Source organism: Petaurus breviceps, unplaced genomic scaffold (genome assembly GCF_028583685.1).
Source record: "Petaurus breviceps papuanus isolate PSGF00001 unplaced genomic scaffold, PetGlider_PUasm1.0 91133, whole genome shotgun sequence".
Taxonomy (NCBI): domain Eukaryota; kingdom Metazoa; phylum Chordata; class Mammalia; order Diprotodontia; family Petauridae; genus Petaurus; species Petaurus breviceps.
The window spans coordinates 25,533,727-25,549,159 of NW_027187419.1; the positions used below are offsets into that span (position 1 = coordinate 25,533,727).

The window sequence follows — 15,433 nt, forward strand, 5'->3', positions numbered from 1 at the left end:
TAAGAGAAGTGGAGGAAAAATTGGGAAGAGAAATGAGAATGCAAGAAAATCAGGAAAAGAGTGTCAACAACCTCACTGTAAAAGATAACACCTTATAAAAGAGACTACCTCAAATGGCAAAAGAGGCTCAAAAAGCCAATGAGGAGAAGAATGCCTTAAAAAGTCAAATTTTCCAGATGGAAAAAGAATCTCAAAAGCTCTCTGAAGGGAATAATTCCTTCAGAATTACATTGGAGAAATGGAAGTTATTGACTTTATGAGAAATCAAGATATTATTAAACATATCCAAACAAATGAAAAAAATAGAAGGCAATGTGAAGTATCTTATTGGAAAAACCACTGACCAGGAAAATGGATCCAGGAGAGATAATTTAAAAATTATTGGACTACCTGGAAGCCATGATAAAAGAAAAAACCCTAGAAACCATCCTTCAAGACATTTTCAAGGAAAATTGCCCTGATGTTTTAGAAGCAGAGGGCAAAATTGAGGTTGAAAGAATTCACTGATCACTTCTTGAAAAAGATACCAAAAAGAAAACTCCTAGGAATATCCTTGTTATGCTGTTGTGAAATTTTGTTGACACCAGTTATTCTTAATGTATTTTTGCCAAGTAAGGGACATGAAAGATCTTGGGGCTGAATGTAAGGGTTATGGGATTTAAAGATCTTCCATGCCCCATTGGACTTGCTGACATAGCAGGAAGGGGTGGAGCAAGAGGAAGTGAAAGCCAAGCTAGAGTTCCTGCAGTGACTAGAAGTGGTAGTGATGGGGCAGCAGCAGCAGCAGAGGCAGCGTCTGTGGTAGTGCTAGCGGCTGAGGTGGAGGTGGAGGCACGAACTCTTTTTTGAGCCAGCCAGAATTTCTGCTAAGGACTCCTGCTGAGGAATCCCAGGGGCCAGAGCTGCTAGGAGCACACTTACTGGATGCTGAGTAGTTGGGGTGAGTGGGGAGAGGAAGACCTTTGTCTGAGGTAGCTGGTTCTGTTTTAAAGTCTTGAGAATGTGGCTGCTTTCTACTTTATCTACCTGTGCCAATTTCATAGCTACTCTGATGGCTTTGACTTTCTTGTTTTGGGACTCAGTCTTTTGGTATTTTACTAAATATTCCAGCTTTATCGCCCATATAGAAAGCCTGAAATATTTTGTGATTGATAATCACATGAGCATTTTTGTAATTTCCGTGAGCATTGTGAATATTGCATTGCTGATATAGAGGAAGGGAAATATAATCGGTCTTTCACAATATTTCCACTATGGAAATATTTTGTGTAGCTACACATGTACAACAAATATTGAATTGCTTATCTTATCAGTAAAGTTGGGTGAGCAGGGAGGAAGGGAAAGAATCTGGAATTCAAAGTTTTAAAATCAAATGTTTAAAAAATATTATTTTTGTTATTTTTACATGCAACTGGGAAAGAAGATATACAGGCACTGGGTATAGAGATCCATATTTCCCTACTGGAAGTGAAAGGAGGTATGGGGGAGAATATAGGAGAGAGCATATTGGGGTAGCGGGTATACAGTGGGATCACTGTTTTGGGGTGGTGGGTAGGGGGAAGATAGGGAGCAAATTTGTTACTCAAAATCTTGTGGAAATGAATGATGTAAAATAAACATAAAATTTACTTTAAAAAATCTATTCATCTCCTCAAGTACTTTCTTACTTATGCTGTGGTTAAATTCATTTATTTCTGAGAGGGGGAAGTTGAATTTGTTCCCCTAGTATAGTTTTCTCTCTGTTTCCTCCTATAATTCTTTTAACTTCTCCTCTAAGAATTTCAAGGCTATACTAGTTGGTGCATATGTCTTTAGTAATGATACTACTTCATTGTCTATGGCACCCTTTAGCAGGATATGGTTTCCTTCCTTATCTTTCTTAATTGTATTTTTTTTTGCTTTTGCTTTATCTGAGATCAAGATTGCTATGCCATTTTCTTAACTTCAGCTGAAGCAGAGTATATTCTACTCCAGCCTTTTAGATTTATTCAGTGTGTATCCATTTGCTTCAAATGTGTTTTGTGTAAATAATATAGTGTAGGATTATCATTTTTAATCCACTCTACTACCAGTATCCATTTTATGGGAGAGCTCACCCCATTCACATTCACAGTTATAATTATAATCTGCACATTTCTTTCCATGTTATCCCCCCTGCCATTAATGCATTTCTTCTTCTTTCTCCATTTCCCTATTTATTAGAATTTTTTTTTTACTACCACCTCCTTCCATCTACCTTCATTTCTATCTACCCCTACTTATCTTTCCCTTTCCCCTTCCTACTTTTTCTGTCCATTCTATCCACTCCCTTTATTTTTTTCCCCTTCCTCCTCCTGCCTCCAATGGAGTAAGATTTCTGTACCCGAGTATGTTATTACCTCTTTGAGCTAAAGCTAAATCTGAAGAGAGTAAAGTACAAAAAATATTCATCTCTCCCCCTTCTTTCCCTCTATGAAATAGATCTTTGTGTCTCCTCATGTTATGTACCCTTTTCTGCCTCCTCCTTTCCTCTTCCAGTACAATTACTTTTCACCATTTAATTAGGTTTTTATCATCACATCACAGTCAACTAATACCCACCTCCTCTATATAAACTCCCTTCTAAATGTCATAATAAAGATACAAGTATCATTTTCCCATGTAGTGATTTAAACAGTTTGCCCTTACTGAATAACATGTTTTTTGTTTTGTTTTGTTTTTTCTTTCTTGTTTACCTTTTTATCCCTCTCTTGAGTCTGGGTTTGAAGATCAAATTTTCTGTTGAACTCTTGTATTTTCATCAGGGAGCTTTGAAATTCCCCTGTTTCACTGAATGTTCATCTATTCCTTTGAAAGATTATGCTCAATTTTGCTGGATAGTTGATCCTTGGTTTTAATCCAAGATCCTTTGTCTTACAGAATATCATGTTCCAAGCCCTCGGATCTTTTAATGTAGAAGGTGCAAGGTCCTACATAATCCTGACTGTGGTTCCGTGGTATTTAAATCATTTCTTTCTTTTTACTTGCAGTACTTTTCCTTGACTTGAAAAGTTTGGAATTTGTTTATAAAATCCTTTGGTGTTTTCAATTTGGGATCTCTTTAAGGTGGTGATTCATAGATTCTTTTGACGATTAGTTTATCCTCTGGTTCTAGGACCTCAAGAAAATTTTCCTTAATGGTTTCTTGAAAGATAATGTCCAGGCTCTTTTTCATCATTGATTTCATGTAGACCATTAACTTTTAGATTCTCTTTCCTGGAACAATTTTCTAGGTCATTTGTTTTTCCAATGAGGTAGTTTACATTTTCTTCTATTTCTTTTGTTTCATTTCAATTTTATTTGACTAATTATTGATGTATCATAGAGTCATTAACATTCATTTGCCCAATTCTAATTTTTAATGGATTATTTTCTTCAATTATCTTTTGGTCTTCCTTCTCCATTTGACCCATTTTGATTTTAAGGAGTTCTCTCCAGTGAGTTTTGGTACCTCCTATCCATTTGACTGGTTGTACTTTTTTTGTAATTTGTGTATTTTTAGTTTTTAGCATTCATTTCCACAAGATTTTGAGGTACAAATTTTCTCCCTGTCTTTCCCCTACCCCCACTCTAAAATAGCAAGCCTACTGAAAACTCCTTCCCCCAATCTGCTGTCTCTTATATCCTTCCCCATCCTGCTCTAACTTTCTAGTAGGGCCAGATTGATTTCTATACTTCAGAGCCTGTATATCTTATTTCCCAGTTGCATGTAAAAATATTTTTTTTTAACATTTGTTTTTAAAAATTTGATTTCCAGGTTCTTTCACTACTTCCTTCCTCACCCACACACACTGGGAAGATAAGCAATTCAATATGGTTTGTACATGTGTAGCTATGCAAAGCATTTCTATTCCATAGTGTAGTATATATATATATATATATATATATATATATATATATAAAGACTAACTATATTTCCCTCCATCTTATCCTGCTGCCCACTTATTCTAATTTCCTACTTTCACCCTGTCCCTTATCAAAAGTGTGTGCTTCTAACTACCCTCTCCCCCAATCTGTCTTTCCTACTCTCACCCCCCTCTTATCCCCTTGCCCCCTACTTTACTGTAGGGTAAGATACCCAAATGAGTGTGTATGTTATTCCCTCCTTAAGCCAAATTCAGTTAGAGTAAAGTTGACCCATTCCCCTTTACCTTCCTGTTCTTCCCATCCATTTTAACAGTTTTCTCTTGCCTATATTAAAAGAGATAATTTACCCTATCTCTTCCTTTCTCCTTCTCCCAATAAATTCCTCTCTCACCTTTTAATATTATCTTTTAGATAAAATCATCCATTCCTATTCCACTGATCCTGTAACCTTTGTGTAAGTATATATGTATATGCATATACATACACTTAACTTACATATGTATTTATACACACATACACCCTCCTGTATATGTTATGTACACACACATACACATATACACACATACACATGTATTCTCTTCAACTATCCTCATACTGAGAAAAGTCTCAAGAGTTACAATTATCTTTTTCCATATAGGAATGTAAATAGTTTAAATTTAATAAGTTCCTCATGATTTTTTTCCTGTTTACCTTCTCATGCTTTCCTTGCTTCTTCTATTTGAAAGTCAAATTTTCTGTTTAGATCTGCTCTTTTCATCGAATGCTTGAAAGTCCTCTATTTCATTGAATGACCATATTTTCCCCTGAAACATTATGCTCAGTTTTCCTGGGTAGGTAATTTTAGCTTTAATCTAGCTTCTTTGACCTCCTGAAAATCATTTTCCAAGCCCTATGATCCCTTAATATAGAAGCTGCTAGATCTTTCCTTATTCTGATTGTGTTTCCACAATACTCAAATTGTTTCTTCCTGGTTGCTTAAAATATTTTCTCTTTGACTTGGGAACTCTGTGATTTAGCTATAAGATTCCTAGGGTTTTCTTTTTAGAATCTTTTTCAAAAGTTGATTGGTGAATTTTTCCATTTTTATTTTTCACTCTAGTTCTAGAATATCAGGGCAATTTTCATTGAGAATTTCTTGGAAGATGATTTCTAGGCTCTTTTTTTATCATGGTTTCATGATTTTTAATTTGTCTTACCTCTATCTATTTTCCAGGTCAGTGGTTTTTCCAATGAGATATTTCACATTGTCTTCTATTTTTTCATTTGTTTGGATCTGTTTAATAGTATCTTGATTTCTCATGAAGGCATTAGCTTCCATTTGCTCCAGTCTAATTTTGAAGGAATTATTCTATTTAGTGAGTATTTGAAATTCCTTTTCCATCTGGGCAATTTTGCTTTTTAAGCTATTCTTCTCATTGTCTTTTTGACCCTCATTTGCCATTTGAGTTAGTCTATTTTTAAGGTGTTATTTTCTTCATTATTTTTTTGGGTCTTCGTTAGCAAACTCTTGACTCACTTTTCATCATTTTCTTTTATCATTCTCATTTCTCTTCCCAATTTTTCTTCCACTTCTCTTATTTGATTTTCAAAATCCTTTTGAGTTCGTCCATGGCCTGTAACCCATTCATTTTCTTGGAAGCTTTTGATTCAGCAGTTTTGAGTTCATTGACTTCTTCCAGTTCCATATTTTGATGTTTTTTTTGTCCCCAAAATACAATTCTATGCTCTTATTTTGCTCCCTCTGCTTGCTAATCTTGCCAGTCATTTACTTGACTTTTGAGCTCTTTGTCACAGTAGAACTCTGCTTCCAGAATGGAGAGAGCTTTGTCCCAAATTGCTGGGTTTTTTCGCAAATGTTGTCAGAGGTCTGAGGAGATCACCCTCGCTACAGCTACCACAACCTCTGGCACACTGGTGATTTTCAACCCAGGATCACTGCCCAAGACAGCAACCCAGATCCAAGGAGGTCAAAAAATATAGATTACTCTCTGAATGGTCACTTGGTCCCCCTGTGATCTGCAGGCCAGGAGCTCTGGAGGCAGCCATGTGGCAGCAACTGCAGATGCCTTGCCTCCTCCACCTCTCACCCTGGGGGCAAGGGCCAGACCAAGCTCTTCTATCACCCAGTTCCAACAGATTTCCCCACTGACCTTTTACTATCTCTTTGGCATTTATGCATTGAGAAGTCTGGAAACTGCCACAGCTCCTGGTGATTCACTCTCCTGAAGTCTGCTTCAGTCAGTCTGGGCTTTTGGTTGGGGTCACGCTGGGTCTGGGACTGCGCAGATTGAATGGGACTGCACAGCTCACATGACACACTTGGCTCCCCGCTCAGTGTGATAGACACTTCCTGTTGGTCTGCCAGACTGCCTTCAGCAGGATATTTGTTTCTCTCTGTCACTTTGTGGGTTCTGTATCTCTAAAATTTGTTTAGTCATATTTTACAGGTTTTGGAGGTTGTTGGGGTGGGAACTCAAGCAATTTCCTGCTTCTACTCTGCCATCTTGGCTCTGACCCCCAGTTCAACTTTTAGGGAGTTGCTTTCTTCAGTATCCTTTTTTCTACTTGACCAATTGTGTATTTAAGTAATTGTTTTCTACAGGTAATTCATGTCTTTCCTTTTCTAAGCTATTGACTCTTTCTTGCATACATGTCATTTCATTTCCCAATTTTTCTTTGACCTCTCTTATTTGTCTTTTAAAAAAATTTTTGAGCTCTTCCAAAAAGACTTTATGAACTTGAGATAAGTTCAAATTCCCCTTTGAGGTTTCAGATGTGGGTATCTTGACAATGTTGTTCTCTTCTGGATTTGTGCTTTGATTGTCCTTGTCTCCATAAAAAGGATCTATGGTTATTATCCATTTCTGCTTTTTCTTCATCATGTTTGACTATTTTCTAGGTTTTAAAGTTGATCTCTCCTGCTGGAGCACAGGGGGCATTGACCCAGGTTCTTTCACTGTGGGCTAGGGACCTGATCATTGGCTTTGTGTAATAGGGCCTCATATGCTAGCAGCTGGAGGCTGTATGTGTCTGGATTCTTGCCTTATGCTGAGCTGAGGTCAGCAAAACAAATTCTCAGGTTGTCATCTGGCCCCTTGGGGATGCCTGCTCATCCAGGCTGCTCTGAAGCCCTGGAAGGTTTGGCTTCTGGGAGGTGCCTGCCTGCCTGGAGTTGTCTTCCTGGAGTTGTGCTGAAGGGGATGTTTGACTGAAGAAGGATACCTGCCCAGTAGCCCATCTTGTGGTTTTCCAAGCTGGAGTCTAGTGATTCCCTGCTGTGCCAAGGCACTAGGGTCAGGTGGGTTATGATTTTTGTACTTTCCTGCTCTATCACTCTGGGGCTCAGGATTTTTTTACTGGTTTTTCTGGGTGGGGCTTACTGCAGTGTCATCTGTCTTGTGTATCTCACCTTCTACCAGAGAGAACATTACCTCTCTCATTAATCCCTCAAGCTTTGTGGGCTAAAGGACTGTACCCTCACCTTTCTGCTGGCTCAGCTCTTCCAGGGGTTTTCCTGGGGCAATATGTTCTGTGTTTTTAGAGGTAAAAAAAAGAGAATGAGAGCTACTTACTGCTTCCCAGAAGTCTTGAGATTGAATAAATCTTTAACAGACTCATTGTTTCCAATGGCATGGTTACAGAATTATCTTTTTTGTGGGCTTGCAGATAAAACAGTTCCAAATTATAAGAAAGGTTTAGGATGAGAAAGCATTATGTACGATTAAAACAGTTCCATTCTGACCTATATAAACAAAGCAATGTCTCTGAAACTTGCAGATTGAATAAAGGTAAAGACATTGACACTAATTATAATTTCTAAGAGAAATATGTGACTTTAAACAGTTACCTCAAAAAGAAGTACAAGAGTCCAGAGAAAAGAGACATCTAAAGTCAAAACCAACTTGGGCACATCCTGTTCTAACTCATTATGGAGCAGAATGATGGAAGATTATGAATTGGTATAACCTCCCAAAACAAAAGAAAAACAAAGGAAAAAGTGGACAGGAAAAAGTAGGACAATTAGAATGACATCCAATTAAGATACATAATCTATGGGGCAGCTAAATGGCACAGTGAGTAAAGTGCCAGCCCCGGAGTCAGGAGAACTTGAGTTCAGTTCCAGCTTCAGACACTTAACACCCACACAAAAAAAACTAGCCGTGTAACCTTGGGCAAGTTACTTAACCCCAATTGCCCTCCAAAAATAATAAAAAAAATATATCATGTATGGAATAGATTTTGTTTTCATAATCAAAAACAAAGGTCGAAAGGTGTAGAGAATAATATATCTCACTCCACTTAATGCTCCTTTTTAAAGCATGCATGAGAAACAAAACTTTGAGTCTCCTCCAACTAGATGTCACTTGTGCATATCTTAAGGTCATGAAATTTTCTAATCAATGCAAATATAAAAATGCAAAATTTGATCAATGATCTGATTATTAGTATCAGAAGAGGACTGAGATATAGCAGCAAATGTTTTACACAAGCCACTGCCTACATTATGGATGATCAACACATTCAAAAGGAAGGAATATTCTCTTTAAATCATGAGGTCCCCTGGATGTTTAAGTTTGTGAATGATTTTGTGTTAAAAGCTTTTTTCTTTATATAAAATTCTCATTCAAGAAAATATTTATTGGAGTTTGAACGATAGTCCTATTTTACTGTTTTTCTAGTTCATATTATATTTAAATGAATCTATAGTCTCTAATCCAAAAAAAGTAAATGAGTTATAAATAAGAGAATTAACTGAGTATAGACTAAAGTAAAAGAAAAAGGAAAAAAAATCTTGTGAATTCCAACCTTCCTCCAAAAAAAAGACCCACAAATTCACCATCTTAATTTTAGGAGAGAGATTCAAATAAAATAATATTTCCCTAGCCTGTGAATTTCCAAGTAACTATAGTAAGCTGAGAAACTCAAATGAATTCATGGTGCAAATGGGACTTTTCTCCTTGTAAAGTGGAAATAATCATTGGGGAAAATATAAAAGGTACTCTAGAAAGAGCATCTCTGTAAAATGATGTCAAAATGATGAGGAATACTAAAAAACAAGGATACTGAGCTTGATGACTTTTTCAACTGCTCTAAAGGAAAGATAAAAAGCTGCCTCACAAAAATATAAACAAGAAGTGGCAATTTTCAAATTCAGAGGGGAAAATGTTGGAAGCATTCAGTACTTCAACTAATAAGAAATAAAATGAGACTCCAGTAAGGAAAGTTATGGCTGTCTGATGCAGTAAGAGAATCAACTGAGGGAAATGTGCAAGCTGTTCCTTAGCACAGACTTAGGAAGAGAGGGTATCTATCTGTTATGGTTGTCTTTATTCAAACACATCTGTGAGATCCTTAGGATCTCCATGGCCTTGATGGGTAAGATTATGGATAAGTGTTCAACACAGAATTAGCATGAATAATTATCATAGAACCCTAGGAAAGCTGAAAATATCCAGTCTTAAAAACAAAAGACATTTAGTGAGAACACACCTAATTTTATTTTTTTCTAAACTTAATCTATATTTATGACTCATTACTGCTTTTTTTTTCATCCTCTGATTCTAAATCAATACAAACATATCTGTCTTTCACAAGTTATTGCTTCAAATATTTAATGAGGACAGGGATTGTAAAGCATGAGCAGCTCTCCAGAGGACTGCTGCTATGAATAGCTTTAAGGTTCTCATCACATAGCATAGTGAACTCTCTTTTTATTCAGCAATAAACTAAGGCAAAACATTCACAATGCTATAACATAACAACTTATCACTAAAATGGCCACATTGTTTTAAACAAAAGATATCATTCAGTAAATCCTTAATTAAATCATCCTTAAGGAGAAGTCTTCCTTAAGGATCATAAAGTACAAAGGTCTAAGTTTTCCTACTCCTATGTTTTAAGTTTTCCTACTCCTACTGTCTTAATCACTCAGTCAAAAAGTCTTCTTTTGTCTTGATTGGAGATTAGTTTCCAATCATCCTTAACTCAATCTTCCATGAGGGGTACAAGGTACAAAATACAAAGTTCTCTCACAACTAGGCCACAGTAAATCATGATCTTCTCACTCAGCACTAAGTATCCAAGGAGACGTCTTCTCATCTTGGCTGGAGGCTGGTTCTTCTTTCATGTGTCCATCTCTTGCCTAAATCTACCCAACTGTCACCTTGGTTCACAGGTAGGAAGCTCTCATGTCCTCATCCAGTTCCTCGTCCGGTTCCCATTCAGTATTGAAGCTCACAGTGTCCAGTTCACCTCAAATCCTTTGTAGTTCCTGTTTATGGGAAGACAAAGCTTAACAGAGACAAAAAACATTCACACAAATTTCCAGCACCATCATTAATTCAGTATCTGTCTTTGAAATCAACACAGACCCACAGACTAGGTCTGAGAACTCAACACAGACCCAAAAACAAGGTCTGAGAACTAAACATAAATCATCAGTATAGTCCTAGGACTCTGAAACCCTCCTACAAGAATTCTGTAAACAGATGACAAGAAAATCCTCTTTCAGGGATTGCAGTAAGTAGCAATATCAATAGGGCTTATTTTCGGGGGAGGGCTTATTTTAGAGGAATCTTACACAGTAAGGGGAGGGCTTATTTTGGGGATAGGTCTTATTATCAGGGAAACACGGTATAGATAGATAGATAGATAGATATAGATATAGATATCTATATATATATATATATATATAGAGAGAGAGCGAGTTAGTGATATTTTTTTAGAGTATAATAAATTCCTTTAATTCTTTTTGTCCTGAGTTTTGCCTTGTTTTATTTTAATGCTTTATTAACTTCTGATTTACATCATTCGTTTCCGCCAGATTTTGAGTTACAAATTTTCTCCCCATTTTCCCCCACCCACTGCCCCAAAATAGCAGCCCCACAGGATATCCCCTCCTCCAATCTGCTCTCTCCCACATTTTCTCCCATACCCCTTTCGACTTTTCCAGTGGATCTCTATGCCTCAGTGCCTGTACATCCCATTTCCCAATTACATGTAAGATGGTACCTGAGATCGAATCCAGGCTCAGATACTTAGTACCACACCCAGAAATAACTGTCCATGTAACCTTGAACAAGTTACTTAACCCCAATTGCTTAAAAAAAAGAAGCAATAGAGAATGAATTGTTAATATTAAAAATCAGCAGCAATTTTACCTTTCAGTTATACTAAAGACACTGAAAAATAGCTAGAGACAACAAAGTGAACAATGCATGGAAGATAGGAAAATTTTTGTCAATCAATATACAAGTATGCTTATATATATATGTATGTGTATGAATACATATGTGTATGTGTATATGTATATGTATATCCTTCCTTCAAAAAATCCTGCTCTGATACTATAGAATGCTTGGTGGTGACCCTTTTTTTTTTTTAAATACTGTGCCAGTGAAGTCCAACATCTTTTTTTTTAGTAAACATTTCTGTTTAATATACATAAGAACCAAATTGCACATATTAAATTTAGATTTTTGTTCATTAAATACATACACTCAAAGGCAAGCAGGTCAATTTCAATTTGAAAATCTCTTACATTACTTTCAGAATGTGGAAAAATGCATGTAATTATATAAAAACATTCAATTAATAAGTTTTAGAATCTTGGCTAATCATGTGTTTTCCATACAACAGTTCAACAATTTAAAAGTGTTCTATTAAAATTCAAGCATACCACCTTATTCAGTTCTTTCCTAGAAATTAATGTAACTTGGCACAAACTTTTAAACTACATTCTGAAAAACACAATAGGAAGTCTTCCATAAACCTTATCTAGACTATACTTCAATTTCTGATTTTCTCATGTCTTAGATATCTCTGTTGCTTTCTTTGTTCTTGGATTGAAATTTAAAAAAAAAAAAGTTTGATTAGATTTTCCAAATGACAGCACAATCACTTTCTTTAAGGGTTTTTAACATAATCTATTTTATGAATAAATGCTTTTCATATTAAAATGACCATGGTCCATCCCTATCATATATTAATCCTTCACTAATTTTTTGTCCCTAACTATCTTGTTTCAGTTTTCCTGTTAATAAAATTCTAACAATTCAAAAAATATTTTAACAGTATTTAAACAGATGTTTAATGATTTTAAAAAAGTATATATCATAGATATTTAACATTGATTATAATGGCCATTTCCACTGGTTGGCTGGTGGTTCTTCCACTAAAGGATCCCAGGGTTTCCATGTCAACATTTTTCTTGCCAGTGATAATTCATTTTCAGCCCGAAGAATCACCTCTTCTAGCTGGCCAGCCTGAAGCTTATCCTCTAGTTTCTGAAGATCTGTTTCCTCTTTTACCATATTCAGCCTTTCATTATTAATCTGTTCTGTGTACTTTCTGTATGCCGCATTTGAGAGCATAAACTCAAGAGCATCAAGAATCTTTGAATATAACAATTTTAGCCGCTCCCGTGGGGTCTCACACACTGCCAGTCCAACAAGACCTGTGGTCTTCTTCAGCACCCCGGCCATGACAACAAAACCAAAGTCCAACATCTTACTATTTCTATCATTGCTTTAAAAGTCTAGTGAACTGTTATTTATTGTTAGTGAATGGATTTTTTGACCATTACATTCCACCAATAACAAGAACAAGAAATCAAATGACCTGTCTGTTGTAAATGTTTTATTTCTGTATGCAAAATTTAATGATAGAAAGAGGATAGAGAATCCTAAGAATCAGTTTTTAGACAATTTATATATAGGTATCTTGCTATTCATATTCTAATAGTACTCCCCTCATCTGATGAAAGGTGAATGGATATAATCGTTGAGAAAGGTAATATTGTCTGTCTTGATATTCTCACTATAAAGAAAATCAGAAGGCAAAAATGAGATGCATAAAAATGGAAGGATCATAGCCTAGTTCATTTAGACTGGAGTTGTAAAAGACTTTAAAACCCTTTTAGTACAAGGTCTTAATTTTACAGATAAAAATACTGAAGTCTAGAAGGAATAATTAATTTGACAATGATTAGAGCAGTAATGTCAGAGCTGGGATTTGATCTTCAATGCTCTACCTGCTATTGAAGTCTATACTATTCTATACTATCTCCAACAGGTTCATCTTGCAGAGAAAAAATAAAGAGGATGATAGAATTCATTTTTTTCATACATGTAATTCAGTAAGAAAATAATTTAATTTATACAATTAGACATCACAATCATCATTGTAAACATTTTCAGAAAGATGTCCTCCAAAGGTTTTTGTAGTATATGCACCCCAATTTATTGCAAAGATGAGGTGATAAAAGGATACTATGAAGATATTGACAAAAAACTTTTAAATTGTTTTAAATTGATTTTAAATTGAATTTAAATTGATTAAATAAATTTAAATTGATTAAATTGATATTACTTAATCCTTAATGACCTTAATGCAATGAAGGTCAACAAGAACAAAGTCAAAAAATAGATTGAAAATTGTAAGTTGGAAAACAAAAGTAAGAAAAAGTAGAAACCAAAACCTTGAAACTCTCTTGCAAATTTACACCTATTTTATGCATAATTTTTTCAAGAAAAAAATAAGGAAGCTTTATGCATGCAAAATATCGAGTGATATCCTTAAAGTACTGATGATCTTTTTCAATTAACAAATGATCAGTTATTTATCATTGGATGAAATGGTATTTCAAGGTAACTCTAAAATATAATTTACTAATCAAATCAATGGAGAAATGGCAGGGTAGTCATGTTTTTATCCTTCATTCTAGTATCTCATTCTGTATTTTTTGAAAGAATTAAAAAAAGAAAAGAGGGAATAAAATCGGAGAAATTAATCAATATCATGAAAATATATGCAAAATTCCATCACCACGAGAAGCTCATTATCTGCAGAAGAGAGAGGATGCTATCTTATCTATATTCTTTGGAACCACATTTGTTTTCTGTAATTGTCCATCATTTATTCTAGATTACTTTTCATTTACATCACACTGGTTATTGTATGTTTTAATATTTTATTTTGTTCCTACTACTTTACTTTGCATGAGTTTGTATCCATCTTTTCTTATAGCACAACATTACATTGTATTTCTGAAAAACATACTTGTTTTTCCCCTCTCCAATTGATATTCCTTTACTTTATATTTCCTTTCTATCATAAGAATACAAGAAGTATCACCATTAATATTTTTATGTATATTTGACCTTTATACTTTAATAAGATTTTTTTATTGGTGAGCCCTGCTATTCCACATCACTATAGTGTTTTTTCCCAGCAGCTCTCTTGCCACAAAGCCAATCAAAACATAAATAGCATTTTTTCAAAGACAGAAAAAGATGTAAAAATAAGCATAAGAAATCAGCTTGTATAAAATATTTGAAAATATGTACAATGACCAATATCTGCAGACTTCCCAAATCTCCCTGTAGCCAAACATGCTCTCCACAATTCTGCAAAATTCATTTTTATTCATGGGTATGTGGTTGTTCTTTACACTCACATTGTCATTTACATTTTCATTTATTTATTCTCTTTCATTTTTGATCAGTTCATTTAAAAAATGTTCATGTTTCTCTATAATCATTTCTTAAATCACATTCATATGTCATTGCATTTGCATGCTGCAATTTGTTTCACCATTCCCTTAACAATGACCATCTACTTTATTTCCAATTCTTTGTTATCATTAAAAGTTCTGTTATAAATATTTTGAAATATTTGGCAATTTTTTTCTTATGAATAGGATCTTTGAAGTATGTCTTGTAATGAAATAACTGATTCCCAGGGTATGGACATTTTAGTACTTTATTTGCATAATTCCTAATTCTTTCCAAAATAGTTGGATTGATCCACGTCTTCACCAATAGTACATTGATGTCTATCTACTCACAACTGCTTCATCATTAATTATTGCAATTTTTTTGTTATTTTGTCAATTAGCATAATACAAAGTGAATCTTCAGGGTTGTTTTAGTGCATATTTATCTTATTAGTGCTTTTGAACATTCCTTTATGTGGTGGTTAATCATTTGTAGTCCTTCTTTTAGAAACTATTTATTTGAATCTTTAAATCACTTATTTATTTGGGGAATTCCTTTTCTGCCATTATTTCTATTTAACTCCTGCTTTTAGCACTGTGTCCTGATATATATTTCAAAAGAAATACTTTAATTGTTTCTCTGTTGTTGTTTTATGCTGTTGTTGCTCCTGGTTGCTGCTTTTGTTTATCTTTCTTATATTTGTGCTATCTAAGTTGTTTGATAAGCAAAAAGATTTCATCAAGTTTAATTTTCTTTCTAGGACTGTTTGAATGCGCATATACACATGCATACATACAAGCATGCTTGCAGAAAAAATACACACATGGGGAGGCTAGATGGTGCACTGAATAGAGAACTGGCCTTGGAGTCAGGAGGACTTGAGTTCAAATATGACCTCAGATGCTTAATACTAAATTAGCCATGTGACCTTGGGCAAGTCACTTAACCCCAATTGCCCTACCTTCTCCTCTCCAAAAAGCAAAAATAAATAAACAATACACACACACATATATATATATATGTGAATATATATGTGTAAATATGTATGTATG

General features: G+C 34.9%; 1 pseudogene; it reads right to left on the reverse strand.

Annotated features, from left to right (window-relative positions):
- Positions 1–11,295: 11,295 nt before the first annotated feature.
- Positions 11,296–12,411, reverse strand: LOC138155391 (NADH dehydrogenase [ubiquinone] 1 alpha subcomplex subunit 5 pseudogene; annotated as a pseudogene).
- Positions 12,412–15,433: the final 3,022 nt, after the last annotated feature.